Here is a 23,110-nt window from a genome sequence, read left to right on the forward strand (position 1 = left end):
TCTGCAGAGACAGACATGGTCATGCAATTAGAAAGCTAAGGGAAAGTCCTACAGCCTCTCCCTGAAGAGGTAGAGGCATTTCCCACTGCTCTGGACCTACACAGTGTTTAGCAGAGTTAGCCTGCAATCTTAAGTCTAGAACAAAACAGTTTCATTTCAACCAAAACCGAGTCACTTTCTTTCACTGAAAACAATGGTTTATAAGTAATCTGACATGACATTTTACTTGTAAAATCACCTAGGCAATTGCTTGGAGAGAGTCTGTAACAACTGTATAGGGATGTAGTTAAATACTACCAGGAACCACTTTTATTCTAGGCCACTCCACACATCCTTCATTGTATGACTACAAAAGTCTGTAACCTTCTTTGAAACAGCTCTCTAATAATGCCTGTCTTACTTGGTGTTTTCAAATGACAAAAAACTTTAAGTGTATAAAATTTTCTAGTGCATTCAAAAAAAAAAAAAAGCACCATGCAGAAATCTATGGAGTCTCCTTAGACTTGCCTTTACTCCTTGACTGACTTTTAGAAAAGGAGGTACTAAGCAAGATAGACATTCTTCTAAAGCCAACCGGTATTTATAGGGAAGGTTTGTATTAAAGTTGGAAACATCCAGCAGGTGGGTTAATTATGGGGTAGGAATAATAAGGCTTGTTGAGCATGCCTAATCAAATATATTTCAAAACTATAATGTTCGGAATGGTTTTAGCTGTGCTGTCACTGACCAGTTTCTTGGTGTGGATCTAGTTTCTGCTAAGAATGAGCAAAAGCACCTCAGTAAGAATTAACAATAACTATCTTGTGAATATGCACACCAGTGCTCTCGGGCTTGGCACTGAGGAGCCATCTTGTGTTAGTGTATGTGCAGAGCGAGGCTCACAGCCAGCCTGTGGATATCATCACATACTCAGAGACGGAACAGGAGTCCTCTGACACCTTCACTTTCCCTCCACACGACATATAAACCTTTGGCATGATTTCTCTGGTTAGTCTCTACCATATGCCAGATTTAAGCTTCTCCAGAATTCCCTGTTGTAGCATCCTTCTATGACTTCGTAAATTCTCTTATCCTTCAGAGGCTCCTCTCCATGAGAGTTCTAACTCTTCTGGAACTGACACTGGAGAAACTCCTGACCTGCCGGGTTATCTGTCTCAGTTAACTGCACCTATTAAAAATGTCCCTCCTTTTAACATCTTCTGTTTGCAAAGTCTGTTGGTATTCATTAAAAAAAAAAAAAAGCCTGGGGAAGGAGGAGCCTCAGACTCAGTTGCAGAGTAACCAGTAAAGACCTGGCCCGCTCTGCAGATGACACACTGAATAACAGCTGCATCATTGCATCTTCATGACATTTGACTCTAAGATGAGAGCACAGATACTGTGAGTGTGTGTTCCACACCTTTGATGATAAAGCAGAAGGGCCAGTATATATCATATGAACATTTATTTCATAAGGCCTCTAACTGCCCTGAAGGTCTAGAATGTGACCTAGAGTAAGGTGAGATCAGACCGGGGAGAAATTCCATACTTCTCCACACACAGAGGCTACATCCCTCCTACTGCTGCCTCTGTGAACGTGAACTCAACCCGGGAAGACTGGAGGTTGTTAGTTTTAGGATGAATAGGCTGCAGCCAAGTCAGGCTCTCTAAGGCCATGATGCAACCAGAGTGAGAGATTTACCACAATTCTGAGTGTGCTACATGATTTATAATGCAAGACCCATTTATGTGTAACAAAGCTCTTTATTTTTCAGTTCATTAAACTTTTGTCCCATACAAAGCAGTAAGCATTCAAATGTGATGGCCTATCAAGCCACACTGCCAGTCTCTTAGACTGGGAGAGGAACATAGTGGTCATGGAAAGTGGTACAATAATTTATCAAACAAAGACTCCATAGACAAAAGGTTTCAAGGAGTTGTTGCGCTCATCCATCCACTGTCTGCTGAGAGTGATGGCAGCGCACCTGACCAGTTGGGTGTGTTTATGTTTTACAGAGGTCATAGAGTTTCCAGTGTGAGCTTGTTTACACTCCTGGTCTTCATGGCAGCTACTCACTCTTTATTCACATGAAAGAAATCCCTTCCTGTATTGGGTCTGCCTTTTAGCACTTTGATCCCATGAGCCTTTGCTAAGTGAGCATCATGCCAGAGAGAGACCTGGAACACAGAGATCCCCTCCACAGCTTGTACCATGCAGTGATTCTCAACTCAGTGGAAGGAGATGACACCTACCCAATTGACTCTTCTGTCATCTGAATGCAGTGATAGTGCAGAAGGAAGATGCTGTACCATTTTGTATTAGGATTTGGGTGTATATGTATTTTTGGAATCCCAAGAGAGTCCTGGATGCACGTATCCATAAATGGCGAAATTGAGTCTTGCTTTCTTTGTTAGCACTGAGGTCAAACCAAGGGCCTTACACGTTCTCTGCAGGTAGAGGACCACTAAGCTGCATCAATAACCCTGTGAAGTTTATTCTCCTAATTTTTATAAACTCACTAAGTTCATACTTAGTGAAGTCATGGAGCCACACCAGATTTTGACACCCCCCCCCCCGAGTTTCTACAGACCATTTCCATTTGAACACACCAAGAGGATGTATAGGTTCCTATGGCCGTAGAGCTCACCAGAAAATACATGTGACAACCAGCCAACCAATGAATAGGGCACTGTGTTGTGTTGGTTCATTTCATTTCCTTCCCTTTTGCTTTTCCTATGGCCGTAGAGCTCACCAGAAAATACATGTGACAACCAGCCAACCAATGAATAGGGCACTGTGTTGTGTTGGTTCATTTCATTTCCTTCCCTTTTGCTTTTGGAGTTTTTGCGACGGGATCTCAGTCTGCCATCCAGGTTAACCTCATACTTACTCGTGGCGACCTTGGCTCTGCCTCCTGAGTGCCTCAAAAGCATACACTATCATGCCATACCTTAATTCCTTTCTCGTCACTTACCAAATGGCACTTGCCTGGCCCATGTCCTTTTGGCGCCTAAGTGCCAGGTGTTTTCTTCTCCTCCGCTTGGCTTGCTTTCCACTCTCAGTCCTGAGGTCTTTGCTGTGGTTGGATGTGAGCTGCGTCCCCATTGGCTGCAAGCCTTGTCCACACTATGGAGATAGAGAGAACTGATGGCACCTTCAGAGAGGGACCTGGCAAGTGGTGGCTGGTACTTGGGGCATTGCCTTCAGTAGGAACAGCGGTAGCTCTCGGGTACTTCACTGAGACAGGTCCTCTGAAATCCACCCTGCTACTGTGTAAGTGATTCCTTTCATGTCTGCTACCATGGTGATAGATCTACTTCAAGGCCCTCAGTAGGGAACAAGTAGAAAGCATCACCTAGCACTGGTGTCTGAGCCTCCGAAACTCTGAATTGTTTCTTTCTTGGAGAGAAATACAAAAAGAAAGAGAAGAGCTAGGTATGGAATGGGCAGAAATCTGTGACAGTTACCCAGTGAACCCCATCTTAAATCTTCATGTAGGACCATGGGTGCTTTTGACAAACACATGTAGATATATTTTTAGGAGGATCCTAGTCAGTCACGACAGACTCCTCTGTTCTGTGATTGATCCATGTAAGATATTTTAGATTTGTTTCTGAAACTACAGTTTAGGAATACATAAAATGGAGTATAAAGGAAAAAACTAGTTTCATGACAAGGGATTTCCTAACCTAGTATAGCAAATAGCAGATAAAAATGAATACATGAGACCATTCTCCTCGGTCATCACTCTTAACTTCTGTTCATAACATAGCTCAGACCTGTTGCTGTTACTTCAAGAAGAGAAGCAAAGAAAGATTGAAGTGATTAGGATCTTACTTCTCAGAGATGAATGCGTATTTATGGATGGAGGCCATCCTGAGCCCCACTGTTCAAAAGCTCAACAGAAAAAAATTCAAGTAAAATAAGTTTAATTTTAAAGAAGCCCAAGTCTGAAAACTCTCTTGTCTCAGACAACTCATGTTCCTGATTGACAGCCCAGGCTCTTGTGTGTCCCAGTGGAAAATGCTACAGTATGTCCATAGAGGCCACCTCTCCATCCTGACTCCCAGAAGCCATATTCACAGAGTAATCTCCAGGGAAGAGCCTCTGTCTCGCCTAAGAGGACAGAGTCACCTCCTGTGGACACACCAGCAACTTTAAGCACAGGGGATATTTAAAGTGAAGGCTCCACGCCCTTAGTCCTTTCCGTTTAGAATTAATTTTGTGCAGGAAATGTGATTTTTCTCAGGCAGATCCATCTGTTTGTTCCCAAAATACCTATTTATCACTGATGAAATAAGATAAAAATGGGGGCAGGGAGAACTTTTAAATTTTGTTGAAGGAGTGAGTTAATAGAAAAAAAAATGATGTTAGCTAGATCGTAGGATGGGAGAGAAGGCCTTAGAACCATGAGCCAAGAAGATGCAGGGCAGGGCAAGGTTTAACTCCATGTACTGCCACCACCATGCCTCCCTCCCTCATCCCAAACACACTCATACACATTCTCACTTATTTTTATTTTATAATTCCATCTTTTGTTCACTTCTGCTACATCCAAACTTTATTTTTATATAAAGCCATTTTAAAAATCTTGTTCAAGATAAAACAAAAACCACTTTAACATATTGTCTAGAAAAAAATGTTAGCAATTATTAGGAAGGCTTGGGGCATAAATCTGAGTGGAATTATTTTTTTCCTCCTTTCATGATTAAGAACTCCAAAAAAACAAAAATGACTTTATGCAGACCAGGTCAAACCTGCGAATAGATTTGGATCTGTACTGACGACTGTTTTGCTGAGCACTGTGTAATCAAATGTGCCTCTTAACCTTTGGCCATTATAATGATCACCTTCAGCTGAAAACACACATTAGCAGGCTGTAAGGAGACCAGATCTCATCTGACTGTGGGCAAGTTCTTGCTGACCCAATTCAGTGTAGTGGCTGAGATAAACATGCCTCGAAAATTCGTGTCTCTGTGACCTTGAAAGGTGACCCTTCTTGGACACAGTGTTTTGGGAGATCTGATTGGTTAGATTAGCATGGACCAAAGTGCAAGCATGAATACATAGATGCACAGAGGAAGAGGCCTTGGAACCCAGACAGACAATGAGGCAGCGACATGCTGAGAAACAGTAAGGATACCTAAGGCCGTCATAGAAAAGTTGTTCTTCTCTAGCGCCTTCAGGGTGAACATGGACCTGCTGGCACCTGGATTGTGGAATCCTCTAGAACCCTGAGAGGATACGTTTCTACTGTTTTCAGCCATGAGTTTTCTGAGACTCTGTTCTGGCAGACCCAGAAAACAACTGTTTCTCATGTTTCCGGAGGGGACTGTCAGAGCCAGGGTTCACCTTAGGACACAGGACAGGGACAAAAATGAGTAAAGCGTTGTTCCCAAACAGTCCTCACAAAGTGGGACAGAAGGTCCAGAGGGGGCGGGGGCTTCTTTCTGTCTGTGTGTAAACCCAATCACCTCTATAGCTCATTAGGGAAGAAAGGGATTAACCATGCAGGGCTGAGGTCTGCATGTCCAGATGTGACTGTCTCAGACTAAGGTTTGACTCCAAGCCCCTTGACTGGGTGTGCATGAAGGAGGAGGCTTCCTAGAAGGGTGTGTGGTTTCTGTGTGCCCTGCTCTCGCCCAGGAGCCTTCTTTTCACTTTCTCTCCCAACATCCTCGGAGCTCAGCTAGGATTTATAGAAGGCTGTATTCAGCCAGAAGTCATTCTGGGTTCCTGTACAGGGCATGTGACGTGATGCATATACATCATTCTCACTGTAACGCTCCGGCAGCTGCCTGCAGAACATATGCTTCCTGGGTTTTCTCTCAAAGATGGCTGCTGCGTTTCCCATTTAAAACATCGCAGATCAATACCCTAAAGATCCTTGGCGTGGCCATCATCATCATTTGAGAATGAGCTCTAGGTAAAGCCTTGATAAGCGGCCCCTTTTTTCCTCCCTTTTAATCCAGCGACTAGCTCCATACGACGGCGCGTTCACGTTACTCTGCGGCTGTGCTACATTCTGTCATGGGAACTTAGGACTTTATCAGCAGTGGAAGTGCGCACATGAGGCTGGCTCTGTTAACTTCCACCACTCCTGCGCCCAGGCCACCAGGTCATTTATTTATTTTTATTATCCTATTCCCACGTCAGCATCTTGTCCTGAAGGACAACAATATACAACCCCAGTTTTTCTCATCTATCTTTGTGTACGCAGAATGTTATTAAGCCTGTCAAAGGAGCTGCACTTGTGCCTGTGCCTATGAGTGTAATTAAACTACACCCGCAATTAGTCATTTTAACCCATATAATGGATGAGCGCTTGATCCCACGGTGCCACTAATTCTAGAGTGACCTTGAGCAAACCCGTCACAAAGTAATGCTGATGATAATCGCACCGAGACTAGAGGCTCTGAGGACATTATCTTTATCTGGTTTACTCTCTCATTAGCCACAGGTAAGAAGAAAAAAAATTATTTTTTATGTTAGTATCATGCCAGCATTATCAGCCTACTCAGATGAATGTTCTTTATATTGTATGCACACATGCATATGCTGTGCCTGGATCAAATCTACTCCCCATTCTTGCCCTCCAATCTCTCTCTTGTCTTCCTTACATTTACCTCCCAAATTCATGTGCTGTCTTTTAAAGCTCATTTAGTGTTGCCTCTATGTGTATGGGTTGCTGCCATGTCCTAGAACATGGAGACCCCCTCCAGGCCCACATCCCTCACTTGTACTGACTCTCCCTCTCCCCACTGTAATAAACATCAGTAACTCCTGAGATGTGGGTGGGGTCTCATGAGCCCCTGCCCCATCCATGCTTGGCTTTTGCCGATGTTATAGCAATGTCATAACCATGTGCAGCCCCAGCCACTGTGAGCTCACATGTGCAGCTGCACTACCATTCCTGTCCATTGTTGCTCTTGCTACAAACATTTACCTTTGGCGTATACAATCCTTCTCAACCCTCTTATGTGATGATCTATGCACCTTGGCAGAAGGAAATGTGATACAGATGTCCTAGTTAGAATTCAGAGCTCCATAGTTTCATATTCTCTGCACATTGACCTGATAGACATCTCCATATCAATTGCCTTCTACCACAAAAAGAATCGTCCTTTTAACAGAATAATAAATAGTACAGTGTTCTCCCTAGTCCTGTGATCCAGTTTCAGGGTCCCAGTTAGTGGTTCCAGGGGTTCCATCTTATGAGGTGGTCCTTACATCCAATCAGAAAATAGTTGTCTACTCGAGTAAGTATACCACAATTACACTGGTAGTCATAGCCTCGCAGGCTATTGTTGCTGCAATGCAGGGTTCACAGCTATGCACTGCTCTTGATGAGTCTCCCCTAGCAGCATCCAAACAACCTTCCAGAACTAAGCACATGGCCCATAGGACTGAACCTTCATAGTTTGAAGGTGTTGGATGTTGAACTCTGGGCTGGCTTACCCATCTGCACCAGGATGTGGGTATGGTCCAGCTGCATGGAGCCCTCTTTACCTAGGTGCTGGGAGTGGAAATGGAATCTCTCTAAGTAGTAAGCAGATAGATACTACACTGTTTGCTCCCCCGCCCTCTTCTCCACATCTAGACATCAAGTGGCAGTACCTCACTGGCCAGAGGGTCTGATGTGGGTGAGACATGGTTTTCTTGAGTAGCAAAGATTACCCAGGGTGAGACCATGGAGGTCAGCGGTGAAGAACTAGGGAGGCTGAGAGCTCACAGACTAAGAGTTTGCTGCCTGGCTAGCAGCCACATTGGTAGCAGGGCTGTGCACCCTGTCACTAGCAACTCACTTCCCTTAGCTCAGTCAGCAGAAGATAGAAAAGTCATTTAGACTTGCTCAGTAGCTATGCCAATGTATCATAGGCTGTGTGACTTAAGTCACGGGATCCGTGTCCTCACAACTGTGTGCCAGTGAGCTTGTCCTTCTAAGGGATCTCCCCTGAACTAGCAGGTCTCTGTCTTCCATGGATCTTCATGGGGTCTCCTCTCAGGGCATCTCTACCTAAATTTTCTTTTCCTTTAAGATCATCCATCAGACCAGGCTAAGATCAAAGATGTTATTCTAACAAGATTGCCTGGTTTTAAAGGCCCTGCCTTTAAACACAGTTGCATCATAGCAAGTCACATAATGTGCTTGTACAAAGGCCACACCTCTGAGAAAAAAATGGATAGAGAAACCAGGAGAGCCATCAAAGCAAAGTTCAGTTTTCTCTCAGATGAGGAGACAAGGGAAGGGGGAGGTGGACAGAGAAGGAGAGAGGATGCCATGATGCAGCGGTGGTCGCTGGAATGTCTTAGCCTGACAGAGCTCATCAACCCACTGGAGAGTTTCTCAGCTCAGTCATCCTTTACAGGAGCCGAGTTGCCCAGAGACGAGCTTGCCTTGTGACTGCTGTAGGTCTATCAGTCACTGGCTCCAGCATACAGGGGAGATGAACCCTTGGTGTGAAGGCAGACACAGTGATGGATTTCAGGGCACAGCAGACAGATACTATGAGTGAGTGACACTCCTTCTTCTGTAGTCTAGGAGTGCGCTCTCCTGGAGCCGACACCAGCATTTCCATTCTCTGTGGACTAGCTGCACGAAGTTCCAATGTGTGATCAGGACGTTGCCTCTTGTGAAAGTCGAACAAAAGAAGTGAGTGATATCAACTGAAATCCTGAGTCTCCTTCATGCGCCAGGCCACAGAGGGTATGCTCTGGTAAAGCTAGTGAAGCAAATTGATGGGATCTACAGGGTTAGCAGTGGGCAGCCTTGCCTGTCTAGCCTGGGGGTAGATAGATAGGTTATTTTCTCTAATTAATGTATCACAAGATAGTGTTTGTGTGTGTGAGTTCCTGCATATCTGTGTGCCTGTACCTGTATAAGCTACAAGGCAGTGGTAAGTGTCTTCCTTAGTTTCTTGCCACCTTATTTTTTTTAAAAACAAGGTCTAGCAGACTAACTGTGCAGCCTGGCTGACCAGCAAGTCCCATGGGTGTTTGTGTCGACGTCTCCCCATAGCTGTGATTATTGACACACACTGACACTCTTGGGTTTTTACATGGCCACTGTGTATATAGTTCTTTAGCTCACGACTCAATGCTTTTATAGAAAGGACTTATTCAGTTATCCAAAGTTCTTTCCAGCATTCATGTTTCATGAACCAGTAATGAGGACCACTTCCTTCCAAACATATGTTGTTTCCCTTGGCCAGTGATTATGATTGTACCTTAAATATAAATGATTGACATAAAATAGCCCATTATGCCACTCATCCATATTACATTCAGTAACTAAAGTTTTTAATTTTTTCTGATTTTTTTTTAATTTGGTTGTAAATATGTGCTTCTTAGAGCTGTGTTTCCTACGTATTGAGATTAGCTCCCTGTCTAGCTAGGGAGAAAGAATCAGACTCACTGGTTGTCACTTCCGTCTCCATGAACACCTATATGCCCTTAGTTGATTCTCTGGGCCATATTCTCATGGGGCCCTCCACCCCTCTGGCTCCTATAGTCCTTCCTCTCCCTCTTCTGCAGGGTTGCCCAAGCTCTGCCTAATGTTTGGCTGTGGGTCTCCGCACATTCCTTGATTCTGGTCTGGAAGTTAGGCAGAAAAGATTCTGGAAGTACTAATTAAAGACTTTATTTGAAGTGAAGGCGAGCCAACAGGAGGGTCATCCTGTCTAGGCTTTATAATGGATGCACAGGGTCATTTTCTTCTGGAAGAGTTAAATAACAATACTTAAGTGTAATTGGGTAAAAAAAAAAAAGCAAGTAACAATATTTATAGATAAGGTAATACATTGATACTTTCTTCTTCCTGTTGGTGGGACCCTGTACTTTTCTGTCTGTGTTGTGAATGTACTTCTCAGTCTCTTGGACTGATACGGAAGGGGACAGACATGCTGGGACTTCCGATTAACCCACGTCCTTCATTATTGTCCCCGGGAGGTGCAGATGCATCATTATCCCCCATTAACAAGCTCTGTACCAGCACGAAAGACATGATGCCGCAGAGGCACTGACTGGAGCTAATGAATTCCTACAATTAATTACACTTCTCTTAAGGTAACTTATGACCAGAAAGAAGCTATGCTGGCACAAAGAGTTGATGTGAGAATGGCTATACCCAGGGGAGGCTAGCCAATTCATCATGCCACAGAATGCTTCCTAAATGTTCTGTGTAGACTTTCCTGTCCTGACCATTGTTCTTCCTGGGGTGACGGTTTTTTACCTGACCTTATTTTGGAACACCAGTGTAGTCGCTAATTGCGAGCTAATTTAATTAAAACAGACGCAGGTCCTGTCAAGTGGAAGTGCCGCCAGCACAAGTGGTCCTGACTGCTCTTACCGCTCTGTTTTGCACAAGGGTGCGTCAGGTTGTTGGAGCAAATGGAGCTTACTGGGGGAAAAAAAGGGGGGGGGGATGTAATTATTTCTAGTAAGAGTAAAAAGCACGGTGTCCTTTTTTAGCCTGCCAGGAGGCGGGGCTTGTGGCCTGTCACAGTGGGTGAATACCCATGGATACGGAATATTGGATCAGAGAGTCTGGCAATACCTGAAGGTCAGACTTTCTCCCTGGCATTTGGGAAAGCAGCACCGCTAAGCTGCTTTCTAGAACAGAAAGGAATTTTATTTCTCTTCCACTATGAGCAACACTATCTCCTGGGCTGGCAGACATGATTAAATACCATTTGTCCTTGACCCCTGTCACTCCTAAGTAGATGGAACAGGTGACCAGAACAACACTCCCCCAGTTAGGTGTGGGGGCTGAAAGTTTTATCCAGCCCCAAAGCAATAGGTTTAAGGAAGAGAGGATACAGGTCATTAGGGGTTTTCAGGGTTAACTCCCTTTGGAGGGCAGATCATCCAGACAGATAATGCTCTCATCCCCTATCAAACACACAGTGGTGAAGCTCTGCAGCTGCAGAGGGAGACTTTAGACACAGCCCATCTGAGCACCTACCCCACAGCTTGAAGGTACAGAGGCTCTGACTGGGAAGCAGGAGGCTGATGGAGAAAGAGGCACTTTGCCGCTCACCTTCCAATCTTCTTTCTTTTTCCTTGGAAATTCACTGAGCTGTGAAGACTTATTCAGGAGACTCCACAAGGCAAGGAGCACAGAGACCCATAGAGATCCAATTCTTCTGGCCTCGGAGTAAGTCTCACCATCGCTTCGTATCAATGACCATGAGTTCTTAGAAGAAAGTACCTTTTATCGATGAGGGAAAAAATTGGTCCAACCATCTGAATTATTGTGCTTTCAATAACAGCCTCCTTGCTCTGACTCTGAACATTAGGTCCTGGTCTACTCTATGAGCATCACACGTGACCCAAGAATTGCCTCTTCACATCCCAACTTAAATGGCTGCCATTCATAGGCCTCCCACAACAAATTGAGGCTTCCTTGACCCCTTTCAAAGCTTCCCTGCCTTTGATGACTACGTGCCCAGTGAAACCCAGCCACATCATAAGCTGCATTGCCACATAGCTGAGGATCATGACTGAGGTCACCAATTCATTCTCCCTAAAATATCATCATTCACCCGGCAAATGCCTAGCTCAGTGACCAACAACGTGGCTGAATCGCTGGATGTACCTTCAGTGGCTGCTGTGCTATATGCCTGGTAACTGCTCTGCTCCCATTCTCACCAATGCAAGGACATTTGCAAGTTTTCTGTTTGCTCAGAAGATCTTCCCAATGAGAGAGAGAGAGAGAGAGAGCTGCATGACCTCATGTTTGCACATGAGAGCCATGTCTTGGTTATTGCTATATGATTGCCTGTTTTCCAGTGTGAGTGTTTGTGGTCTATCCACTAAAAGGTCTACTATATCAGTTAGTTCTAAGGAGCCACAGAATGCTTTTTTTTCCTGTAACACAACTATCTCTGCCCTCTCAGCTCATTTGTATTACTCTTGGTTCTTTATTCAGTCATCTGCCTAATTTGAAGGAGACCATTGGACCTTACCAACACAGACTGAAAACCAATAAATGGCACCACTACAGTGCTTTAGGAACCAAATCTATGTTTCTTTCCAATTAAAATTAAAAATAAACTTGAATGCTTAAGTGACTAGTCCTGGATGTCAGAGCAGCAAACCTCCATTCACCACGATTCAAGCCTGCATTCCAAGAGTCTAAATAGGAAGCTCTTCTCATGGTGCCTTGACCATGGAATCAGCTGGCAACACTCAACGCTGAAGTCAGCCAGATAAATGCTAAATAGATAGCTTAGCTAACTTTGATGGGGGTCTCTTGTTCCACATACATATAAAACGAATTTCTAAGATGTGTCAAGGACATTGCTAGGTAACATTAAAACAAAGACTAATTCAACATGATATTTGTGGTTTGAAAGACTCAAGGAAGTTTGAGTCTTGGTGAATAGTGAGTATACATAATGCCATAATTAAGGCCTTCGTAGTATTGTTGAAATTCCCTGGCTTAGGGGGCATAGATCACCCTAAAGAACACTAACTAACAAGACTCCAAGGTGGTGTTTCTGGGTATGCAGAGCAGAGATGGGCTAAAAGAAGAGGGGAGTCTGCTTTTCATGTCTTGGAATGGGCAAAGAGCTCAGTATGGCTATCTAGGATATGGTTAATGAGGAGGGCGCCGAAAAAAGGGAAAGTATCTGATGCCAACGTTAAGAGTTCAAGATATGGGCACAGGGGAAAAATTCCTGAACAGAACAGCAATGGCTTGTGCTGTAAGATCGAGAATCGACAAATGGGACCTAATGAAACTCCAAAGTTTCTGCAAGGCAAAAGACACCGTCAATAAGACAAAAAGACCACCAACAGATTGGGAAAGGATCTTTACCTATCCTAAATCAGATAGGGGACTAATATCCAACATATATAAAGAACTCAAGAAGGTGGACTTCAGAAAATCAAATAACCCCATTAAAAAATGGGGCTCAGAACTGAACAAAGAATTCTCACCTGAGGAATACCGAATGGCAGAGAAGCACTTGAAAAAATGTTCAACATCCTTAATCATCAGGGAAATGCAAATCAAAACAACCCTGAGATTCCACCTCACACCAGTCAGAATGGCTAAGATCAAAAATTCAGGTGACAGCAGATGCTGGCGAGGATGTGGAGAAAGAGGAACACTCCTCCATTGTTGGTGGGAGTGCAGGCTTGTACAACCACTCTGGAAATCAGTCTGGCGGTTCCTCAGAAAACTGGACATAGTACTACCGGAGGATCCAGCAATACCTCTCCTGGGCATATATCCAGAAGATGCCCCAACAGGTAAGAAGGACACATGCTCCACTATGTTCATAGCAGCCTTATTTATAATAGCCAGAAGCTGGAAAGAACCTAGATGCCCCTCAACAGAGGAATGGATACAGAAAATGTGGTACATCTACACAATGGAGTACTACTCAGCTATTAAAAAGAATGAATTTATGAAATTCCTAGCCAAATGGATGGACCTGGAGGGCATCATCCTGAGTGAGGTAACACATTCACAAAGAAACTCACACAATATGTATTCACTGATAAGTGGATATTAGCCCCAAACCTAGGATACCCAAGATATAAGATATAATTTGCTAAACACATGAAACTCAAGGAGAATGAAGACTGAAGTGTGGACACTATGCCCCTCCTTAGATTTGGGAACAAAACACCCATGGAAGGAGTTACAGAGACGGAGTTTGGAGCTGAGATGAAAGGATGGACCATGTAGAGACTGCCATAGCCAGGGATCCACCCCATAATCAGCATCCAAACGCTGACACCATTGCATACACTAGCAAGATTTTATTGAAAGGACGCAGATGTACCTGTCTCTTGTGAGACAATGCCGGGGCCCAGCAAACACAGAAGTGGATGCTCACAGTCAGCTAATGGATGGATCATAGGGCTCCCAATGGAGGAGCTAGAGAAAGTAGCCAAGGAGCTAAAGGGATCTGCAACCCTATAGGTGGAACAACATTATGAGCTAACCAGTACCCCGGAGCTCTTGACTCTAGCTGCATATATATCAAAAGATGGCCTAGTCGGCCATCACTGGAAAGAGAGGCCCATTGGACTTGCAAACTTTATATGCCCCAGTACAGGGGAATACCAGGGCCAAAAGGGGGGAGTGGGTGGGCAGGGGAGTGGGGGTGGGTGGATATGGGGGACTTTTGGTATAGCATTGGAAATGTAAATGAGTTAAATACCTAATAAAAAATGGAAAAAAAAAAAAAGAGTTCAAGAAGGGACATCTGGAAAAAGTCTCTTTATTTTGTAGACTACCAGAAACCATGAAAGCATGGTTAGAAGTTAGAGGTACCATATTCCCTGTGTTGTGTAAATGCAGCTATGTGCACAGTTGGAAGGTGGAGCAGAGAGATGAGCAAGGACCTCAAGAGGTGGATAAGGAGGCTGGTTGAGAGCAGGTAGGACCTAAGAGAGCACCGACCCTACTTGCTTCTCCTGGACTATACCCTAGAAGTTATAAGAATCGCTTGAGTCAGATGTCCTGTTTTTGATGTTGATATGAGGTAGGTTCAGATATCTACAGGTCAGGTATTGGAAAGACACTCCAATCTAGATCTGTTTGGAAAGTCACTTGCTGTTTGATCTTGAACCACTGCAGTATCCACATTTTTCTCCATTTCTAAAGGATGAGCCAGTGATGTACATATCACAGCCCTACCCTCAAGACAAAGAAATTCATGCAAGCAGGGCATGGAAAGACTATGTATTTTTTTTTATATTCCCTTCCAAATTATCACTTACTTTATATGACAACATATAACATCTTCACCACATTGGTATGAAATCCAATTATTCTGAGTATTTTATTAGCAATAAGGAAATTCTTGCATTTATTGCATCACTTGACAAGTTAAAACTGTTTGACTGGTGAGTAGATGAATTATCCATGTGGTTTGTCCAGCAACCCCTTCTGGTAAATTGGAGATAAATGTGTTACTTTTTCTAGGGATTGAATGGGGATAGAGTGGGATGTATTCTTAATTCAGCAAATGTGGGTAAATAGCGTGCACTGTGCTAGGCACTGTGCTAGACCCTACTGGCATTACTGTCAAGAAAGACACGCACATGCACAGGCACACACACACACACACACACACACACACACACACACACACACACACAAACATACACACACACAAGCAGTAAGTGGGACCAAGTGTAAAATGGGACCCTGAAGGAACATAGATTGGATTCAACCCAGTTGGGGAATAAAGGACATTTTCCTATTGTTTACCATGCTAAGGACTTCAAGTTTGACCAAATGCAAAACTGAAGATCTTGGAGAGGACTTGTACTTCGTTGTGTGTTTTCCAAGAATCACGGCAGTAGTCCCATGGAGCTTCCATGGGAAGCAAGGTAGGAAGAAGAGCAGAAAGACTGTATGAGAGACAGCAGGTGGTGGGTGGGTAAGGCCATGGAGGATGAGTGGTGGCTAGCTGTGGAGCTGCAGCTGACGGTGACAATTGGATGAGGTTTTGTGGGAAAGAGTCAAGAATTAAAAGCTCAACTGACGGATATCCTGGCATGTGACAGAGTAGTCATTAGGGAAACACCCAAATCAGTCAGTCTTTGGTTAACACCTCCAGTCTCAACCCTATGTCTCCTCACATGTACCCTCTACCCTTCCATCTTCTGTCCTTCTCCCTTCTCTCAGATTGCTTCCTCCCTCCCATCTTCTCTTCTATTACATTTCTTGATTGTGGTAGCCACAGACACACCTTGGAAGGTCTGTGTTTTCCTCATATTATTTCTTTTCCGTTGGTCACTAACTTAATCCATGGCTTCCATGGCAAATTTCACAACTAAAGGGAAAAGAAGAAAGGGCCGGTTGTCTTTGTGCAGGCTTCGATGACAAAATACTTTCACTTGTGTCATTCAAAAACAACAGAACTTTGTCCCTCTGTCCTGGAGGCCAACATGTTCACTATCTCAGTATGGTTGCTTTCTGCATCAAGCATGATGCCTTCTTGCTGTGTCTTCACATGGGAGAAAGGGCAAACATGTTCTCCAAGCCTGTTTTATAAGAACACTGATGCTATTGATGAGGGTTCCACTCTCCACCTAATCTCCTCCCAGAAGCCTCACCCCTGAACACCTTCACCTTGGAGGTTAGTCTCAGCATATGAATTTGGGGTAGGGTAAGGGATAACACAAGAATCCATACCTTTGCATTGGCCAATGCAACTGTAGACATAGATGGTGTTCTGTGACCCACTTCCAAAATTCAGATCAAATGGAGAGTGATGGTGCATCTCCCCTGCTTGTAACTTCATGGAACTGCAGTGAGCCATGTAGAAAATACCCAGGGTTGCTAAAGAGTGTGAGCTATGAACACACAACCTGTCAGATGTGTCCATGTGCACCAAAAGACAGGGAACTGTTGCTTTGAAGGCTGTAGCAGTTTGTAATTTCTTTGAACTTGGAATAGCCTAATGCTGTGTGTTTGATTTTTGTTCAGATTCTACAAAAAATTATTCCACATTGAGTGCTTGTGATTAATGTTAAAGTGGCACAGTATGTTTCTCGGGGATTTTAGCAAATTATCAGATTAGGTGAAGTCTTTCAGTGCCTCTCAGAAGCAGCCACAGCCTGTGCATTTGTATGGCACATAAGAATCTTCTGGCAGTATACATTTTAAACAAACACAAAAAAATCCACCTACTGTGTCTTCTTGTGGCTGTGTTCTTTACTGGTCAACAGATCTCTAAAACTTTTCCATTTTAGTACTCATAAAAGAATTTGTCATCAGGGCAATTAGATTAAGATGAACTCTAAGAAAACCCTGAGTTTCTGGCTTCTGTTTTCTAGGTTATTGCTACACCACACTGAGGTCTTGGTGTGGTTTATGCCCAGCTTCCAAGAATTATAATTATCTACAAAGAACAGTGAGGACATGACAGGGAGACATACCCTAGGCTGAGTGTCAAGAGCAAACACCTTCTCTTTTGTTTTTTCAGTGTTTCTTGAAGAGAAAAAAAATGATTAAATGTATAATTTCAAATAAAATATTCGTTTATATTTGTATTTGCTCAAAACCAAGGGTGGTGAAAGAACTGAGACCCCTTAGATGGTAGCATTTGTTTGGCGTTGCCTCAGCTTAACCATAGAACTCAGCTCTTGATGGCCATCCTGTGACCTGCTTACAGTAATGCTTTGTAGATTCTCAAAGTGTCTTTGCACCCGACCTTTTGACAGAGCTGTTATAATCCTTGAATTTGCACAGCACAACTCTTTCCGCGGGCCACAGCAGTAAAATGAGATGATGCCCCCTGAGGTCCCATTATCCCACACTCACACTGAGTGCCAGCCATCTGGTGGCAGTAAACTGGGAGGAGCTACTCTCAGGTATTACCTAGAACTGGTGAGATTCTTGCACAGATTGAGTTGCTGCTGCAAGAGGCAACTAAAAGTCCTAACGACCATCTCCCATCTTGTTGCTCAGAGCTTCTAAAATGCTCCCATGAGAAGAAACAGAATGCTCATCCAATATCCATTAAGTAAGTCCTTGCACAGAAATGTTAAAATGGGCCTTTATGTAACATTGCACAGCGAGTCTCAGGCTTTAAGGAGCTGTCGTGACATGTTACTGAAGACCAGGCTCACAGAATGCACAGTGTGATAGCCACAGAGTCCTGTGCTACAGAAGTACAAGAGGCTTGCTTGATTTCTCTGCTTGAAACTGATCATGTTTGATATTATGGTGTCCACCATGGCTCTTCCTGAGAAACTCTGAGAAGGTCTTATTTTCAGGCTCAACTAGTTGCTGACCAAATTCACTTCCAGGCAGCTGCTGATTCTGGTGGCTGAGCAGGAGTTGCTCTAAGATCCTTGAGGCCACCATTGTGTGCCTTGTTCCTTTAACCTATAAGTCACCATGGTGGCCCTCCTGCATCCTGATTCACATCTTTTCTGTTCCCCTTCATCTACAGCTCTCACTCCCAGCTCTTTTGGTCTCCTCTGCAGCTTGGAAGACGTTTGGGTGGCTACACAGATCCTGGCAGAACCGTCTTCTAGGCACCTCTACTACCATGCCTAGATGTTCATTTCATTCTGCAAGGAGCTGGAAATCTCAGAGCTACATCTTTAGAGTTTCCCCTTCCATGAAGAAGGAAAAGTCCACATGAACCTCATGGCAGCCTTGCTTTTGAGAGTCAGAGACTAAATCGCTCATTGGCTTTCCCAACGTTCTGTAAAACATGTTACTTATTCTATAGTGTTTCATATATGGATTCAATGAATTTAGGTTGTTTCCACTCCCAACCCTGCTTTCCCAACTCCTTCTAGACTCTCTACCTACCCCTAACCACATGTCTTCTTATCCTCTTCCTCTCCTTCCTTTTTTTCTTTATCTCTTTAGCATTCCGTGGAGTACTTGGTACTGCCCTTCTAAGTGTGGATAGAGAGTGCTATCCATTGCTGCTTGGGCAACCTTCTGTGGGCTATATCTCTGAAGAAAACTGAGCCTCTCTTCCCCCATAGCCATCATTTGCTAATTGTTCCTCAACTCTTTCCTGCTCTGAGCTGGAGTGCCCAGTTCTTAAGTAGAAATTCAGACCAGTTTATGAACTTAAAGCCCTACATGGTGCTTGTAAGAATGTAATGCTAGACTCCAGCTGCTGTTCCCACCATGATACTTACAGATACTGACAAGCACCTAACTAAGTTGTCACCTAGCAATCCCTAGCCAACAGACTTCTCAGGGAAGTGAGTTAACACCAAAGGTGATTGGTATGATAACTACATATCCTGCTTCCCTGCCCTCTTCCCTGACTCTAACCTGGAAATTGGAAAGCCTGGCTTCAGGCTTGGGATGTGCAATTTCCTTCAAATTCAGAAGTGATAAGAAGAGACTCCCCCATCTGCCATGGGGGCTCTGGAGTCTCTCTGCAGAGACTCTATCATGTTGTCTGTCTCTGGTGCTAGGGCCAAAACTGTCCTCAGAGGCTCCACCATGCTGTTGTCTGTCTTTCCATCTGCCCATGATATTACTAACTCATCTAATAAACTTTGTACACAATAGTCCATCTCAGTGTTCCCTCTAACCTCCATCTGAGCCCCTTCTGGACTCTTCTTTACAAAATCATACTCCTGCTTCTAGAAAGTTCTCCAGAAGAAAAATTAACATAGTTCAATAATTAAAATTAAAAGTATATCCTTTCTCTTTCAGGAACAAGAGATCCATGTTATTTTTGTTTTCCTGGGTTGTCTGTGCAATGTTCTCTTACATGGAGCACAAATGTACTCAAGAACTTTTTGCCTCTTTGTTCTCCTTTCTTTATCCTCAAACACAGGGTAGACAATACACTCTCTACAGTGTGAACTTGTCATTAGCTAAAACTTCAAATTGTTTCCAAAGGGCAGTGTTCACCTCGCAGAACTACCCAATTGTCTCTAGCCCATCTACTGGAAGCTGGGTTTTCTACCTGTTGTGACATTCTTTTGTCCACATAACACCACCAAATGAGTTTCCGAACTTGTATCGCAGTTTAAGAATTTTCAGACATGGGTATATTTCTAAGAAAATAAAGGAAAGATACATTCCATATTTTTAAAATTACTTCTGTCTTGGACACAGCTTTTAAGCTCTTTTGATCCAGTGAAGTTCTTATTAGCATTTTTACCATAAATTAAAGAGTACCCACCCTCCTCCCTGCAGAGAAGAAGATTGGCCTAGTTAATTTAGGCTGCCACAGCAAAGTGTGTTGACAGGTTAGCTTATAAACAACATAAATGTGTCACAACTGTGAAGGCTTGGCATCTGAAACCAGAGGACAAACATGGATGGATTCTTACAAGTGTGTTGTTCCAAAAACACATGGTGGTTTTTCCTCTGTCATCTCAAGGTAGAGAAATAGCTAGCCAGATCTCTGGAGTCTTCTTTATAAGAGGAATGATTCAGTTACATACGCACCATGCTTATAACCTAATGGACAGCAAAGGTGTCACCTTCTAAAATCAACACTTTGAGAGAAACTCAACATTTGAATGTTGTGAGTCCACTGCCAACAACAAAAATTCACAGGAAGAGGACACAACTGGGCGTGGCCTGGAATAACAGAACATGGGACTTCCACTGCCCATCTCCTACCCTGGGGGTTAGTTCTCCCACTGTGCCATGCAGGGCAAAAACCCTGAAAAGTCATGTTAGGGAAATGCTGAGGTCAGCAGTTAGGAGTGGGACTGGGTAAGATCCAGAAGCACTCACGGTTCTTTTTTCTGAAGATACGTTCAGGGTTCTTGTGGTTGTTATTGGTATCCAATAAACTTGTAGTTTGTGATCAAAGCAATCATGAAAATAGGAAACAGACCCGGAGAGAAACTTAACCTCTAGATACAGCGTTTAAAAAAAGAACAACAACAACTTAGGTTTCCCACATTTATCAATTCCTTGAAGTACAGTTTGTTAAAATTTCCTTCAAATAAATAAATTTAAAATCCATGACCACATACAGGGAATTAGGTAAAGAACAGAAATGAAAGATAGAAATAGAAGTTAAAAGGCCACCGTTTGTATCTATTAGATAGTATCTATCTTTCCAGAGCGCCAGATGCTGAGAGTCTTCAAACCAGAGCCTGACACCACCTACCAGGCAAGTGGCTGGTTCCCCGTGGTTCACTGTTGGTCACTAGTGCTCTTCTGCTCTTCAGAAGATTCAGGATTAAAGCTGGATATAGACAAGTAGACCTTTAATCCCAGCATTTGGGAAGCAGAGGCAGGTGGATCTCTGTGAGTCTGAGGCCAGCCTCATCTACATAGTAAGTTCCTGGACAGGTGGGGCTATGTAGAGGGACCCTGTCTCAAAAACAAAAACAAAAGCAAGCAAACAACAACAAAACAAATAGATCCATGAAGGGTTATTAATAGCACAACGACTTGGATGATACTGTCATTTGATGCTTATCTTCCTGGAGGCTCAGTGAAGTTAATATAGAATGTATAACTTCAGTGTTTCTGTCTATGCCACGCACAGCTGTGTCATCAAAAGCAACAAGCTATAGTTTATTCTTGAACCAGATATCAGTGACCATGACCCTGGAAACATAGATTCACATTGCCTGAATACCATGTTCCAACATGGAAATGGTCTCATGAGGCTTTTACAGTTACAGAGCAAAAGAGACTCACAAATCAAACCATTTTCTAAACTCAATAGTGTGGGAGCATCAAGTTACTCCAAAGGGGAGAAATCCCCATATAGGCTGAGATCCTGTCGGAGGGTAGGTAGTCTTAGCTTTGGGGTTGACGATCTACCAAGTTAACACATTTGAAATGGTCCTACCTGACATTTACAAGGGTTTTCGATCACAGAGAGAAAGGGCAATGAATGGCTGTTGGGAGGGTAATCATAGCCCGGGATAACCTGACCCTGCATCTGTAACACGGCAATGCAATGCAATCACAGTTCCAAAGAGTCAGTGTCCTAGCTTCATGTCTGTTGCTGTGATAAAAACACGAGCCTAACTGAGAGGGGAAAGGATTTGAATGGACCACAATTCCAGCCTATGGTTAATCACTGAGGGAAAAGTGAAAGCAAGATTCTGGTCACACCACATTCACAGTGAAGAGCAGAAAGAAAGAATTGCATGCATACTCATTTGCCCCACTCGTACAGAGTTCAGGACTCCTCACCTAGGGAATGCCTTTGCCCGATGGTCTGGGTCTTCCCACATCGAGTGATTTAGTTAAGGCAATGCCTCACAAGTATGCTCACAGGCTAGCTGGATCAATGTAGAAAATAATTAAGACTCTTCCTAAATGACCATAGATTATTTCAAGTTGAAAATTGAAGACAATCATTGGAGCACTGTAGAATCTTCAACACAGGTGTAGGTTTTGCTGGGAACTTCAGTTTCCTTGTGCTAGCATATTAATTTACATACCTATGCATGTGAATATTATATACTTGTGTGTGTGTGTAAATTTCAAATTTTCTGATATCTCTTATGAAACCATATCTGTCTGATGATTAATCTGAATTAGCAGAAAGGGAAGAAAATGCTTTCTTTTATCAATCTTTGAACTTATTTGCTTTGGACCTTGACTTTTTTCATTAGCTGTTGCTGCACTTACAACCGGGCCACCAATGGCTCTTTTTAAACCATGGTCTACGTGCTTGCTTCCGTGGGGTATGTACTACAGAAAGGCAGAGTCGCCAGATCTGTAGTTAACACAGTGGCTTCCTCACGTGATATACCCTGGCTTCCAAGCCCATCCCACACATATAAGTAAAACTCTTTGTAAATTTGTGTAATCAAAGAAGGCGGGCACTGTCTGGAAGATGAAGTACGTGGAGACACACCATAGTCTAGCAGTGCTCACCAAATGAGCAAATGCTAGAAAGTACAGCTTGTGCGCTTAGTAGAGTCAGATAGGAAAGTACTATGAACAGTGTGGGCGTGTTTGGGGAGCACACAGAACCGCAGGTACAATTAGGTACCCAGCTAATGGTTTTAGCCACAGAGCTTTCGTGTTCTTATCCCTATGATTTCCCTGTAATTTAGCCCCATGGAAAACTTTTAGCAGACATTTCATGGGGCAGTTAACTCCGTGGCAACCATCTAGTCTAATTGGAATCATGTAGTTAAAGCCCCAGGTAGTACTTGAGAGTGAAAGGGGTGTCTTTCAACTCAGGTAACTGTGGTTTTGCTTTGGGCTTCCCTGGAACAATGTTCCCTGATGCATGGCTGACTGCAGAAGGCACATACCCAGGCAGCCTTAAAAGGGACAGTGTTTAATCATCAGCGAAAGAAGAGCTCGTCCATCTCCCCCTGATGCTTGTCATTTATGAGCAGACCTGGGGGCCCTGGTGGACCTCATGCAGTAGTGATGGCTCTGAGGACAGAGTGGCAGCAGGGTTCTCTGCTGGCCACCATAGGTAGCTGGTCCTTGGCCACTGAAGCATTCTGTCCCCGCAGCTCTGCAAAGCAATTACCAAAGACCTCGTCGTCTTGATTTATAAAGAAATTGCCTTCCTCAGGGGAAGACCATCAGGCACACAGTAATCCAAACAGCTAGACTATGCTAATCCCTTAAAAATTAAGGAAACTCCATTCTCAGGAAACAGGTCTGGCTGGGCCCTGATGAGGTGCCATTTGTACTCAGCTGTGGAAAGAGAAGAGAGGCAGAGAAAG

The 23,110-nt window shown here is 43.7% G+C and overlaps 1 protein-coding gene across 6 annotated transcripts in view; it reads left to right on the top strand.

Moving 5' to 3' along the window:
- Positions 1 to 23,110, top strand: part of Ctnnd2 (catenin (cadherin associated protein), delta 2) — an 856,811-nt gene that overhangs the window by 674,957 nt on the left and 158,744 nt on the right. The window lies entirely within an intron of this gene.

This window comes from Mus musculus, chromosome 15 (assembly GCF_000001635.26).
Source record: "Mus musculus strain C57BL/6J chromosome 15, GRCm38.p6 C57BL/6J".
Lineage (NCBI taxonomy): Eukaryota > Metazoa > Chordata > Mammalia > Rodentia > Muridae > Mus > Mus musculus.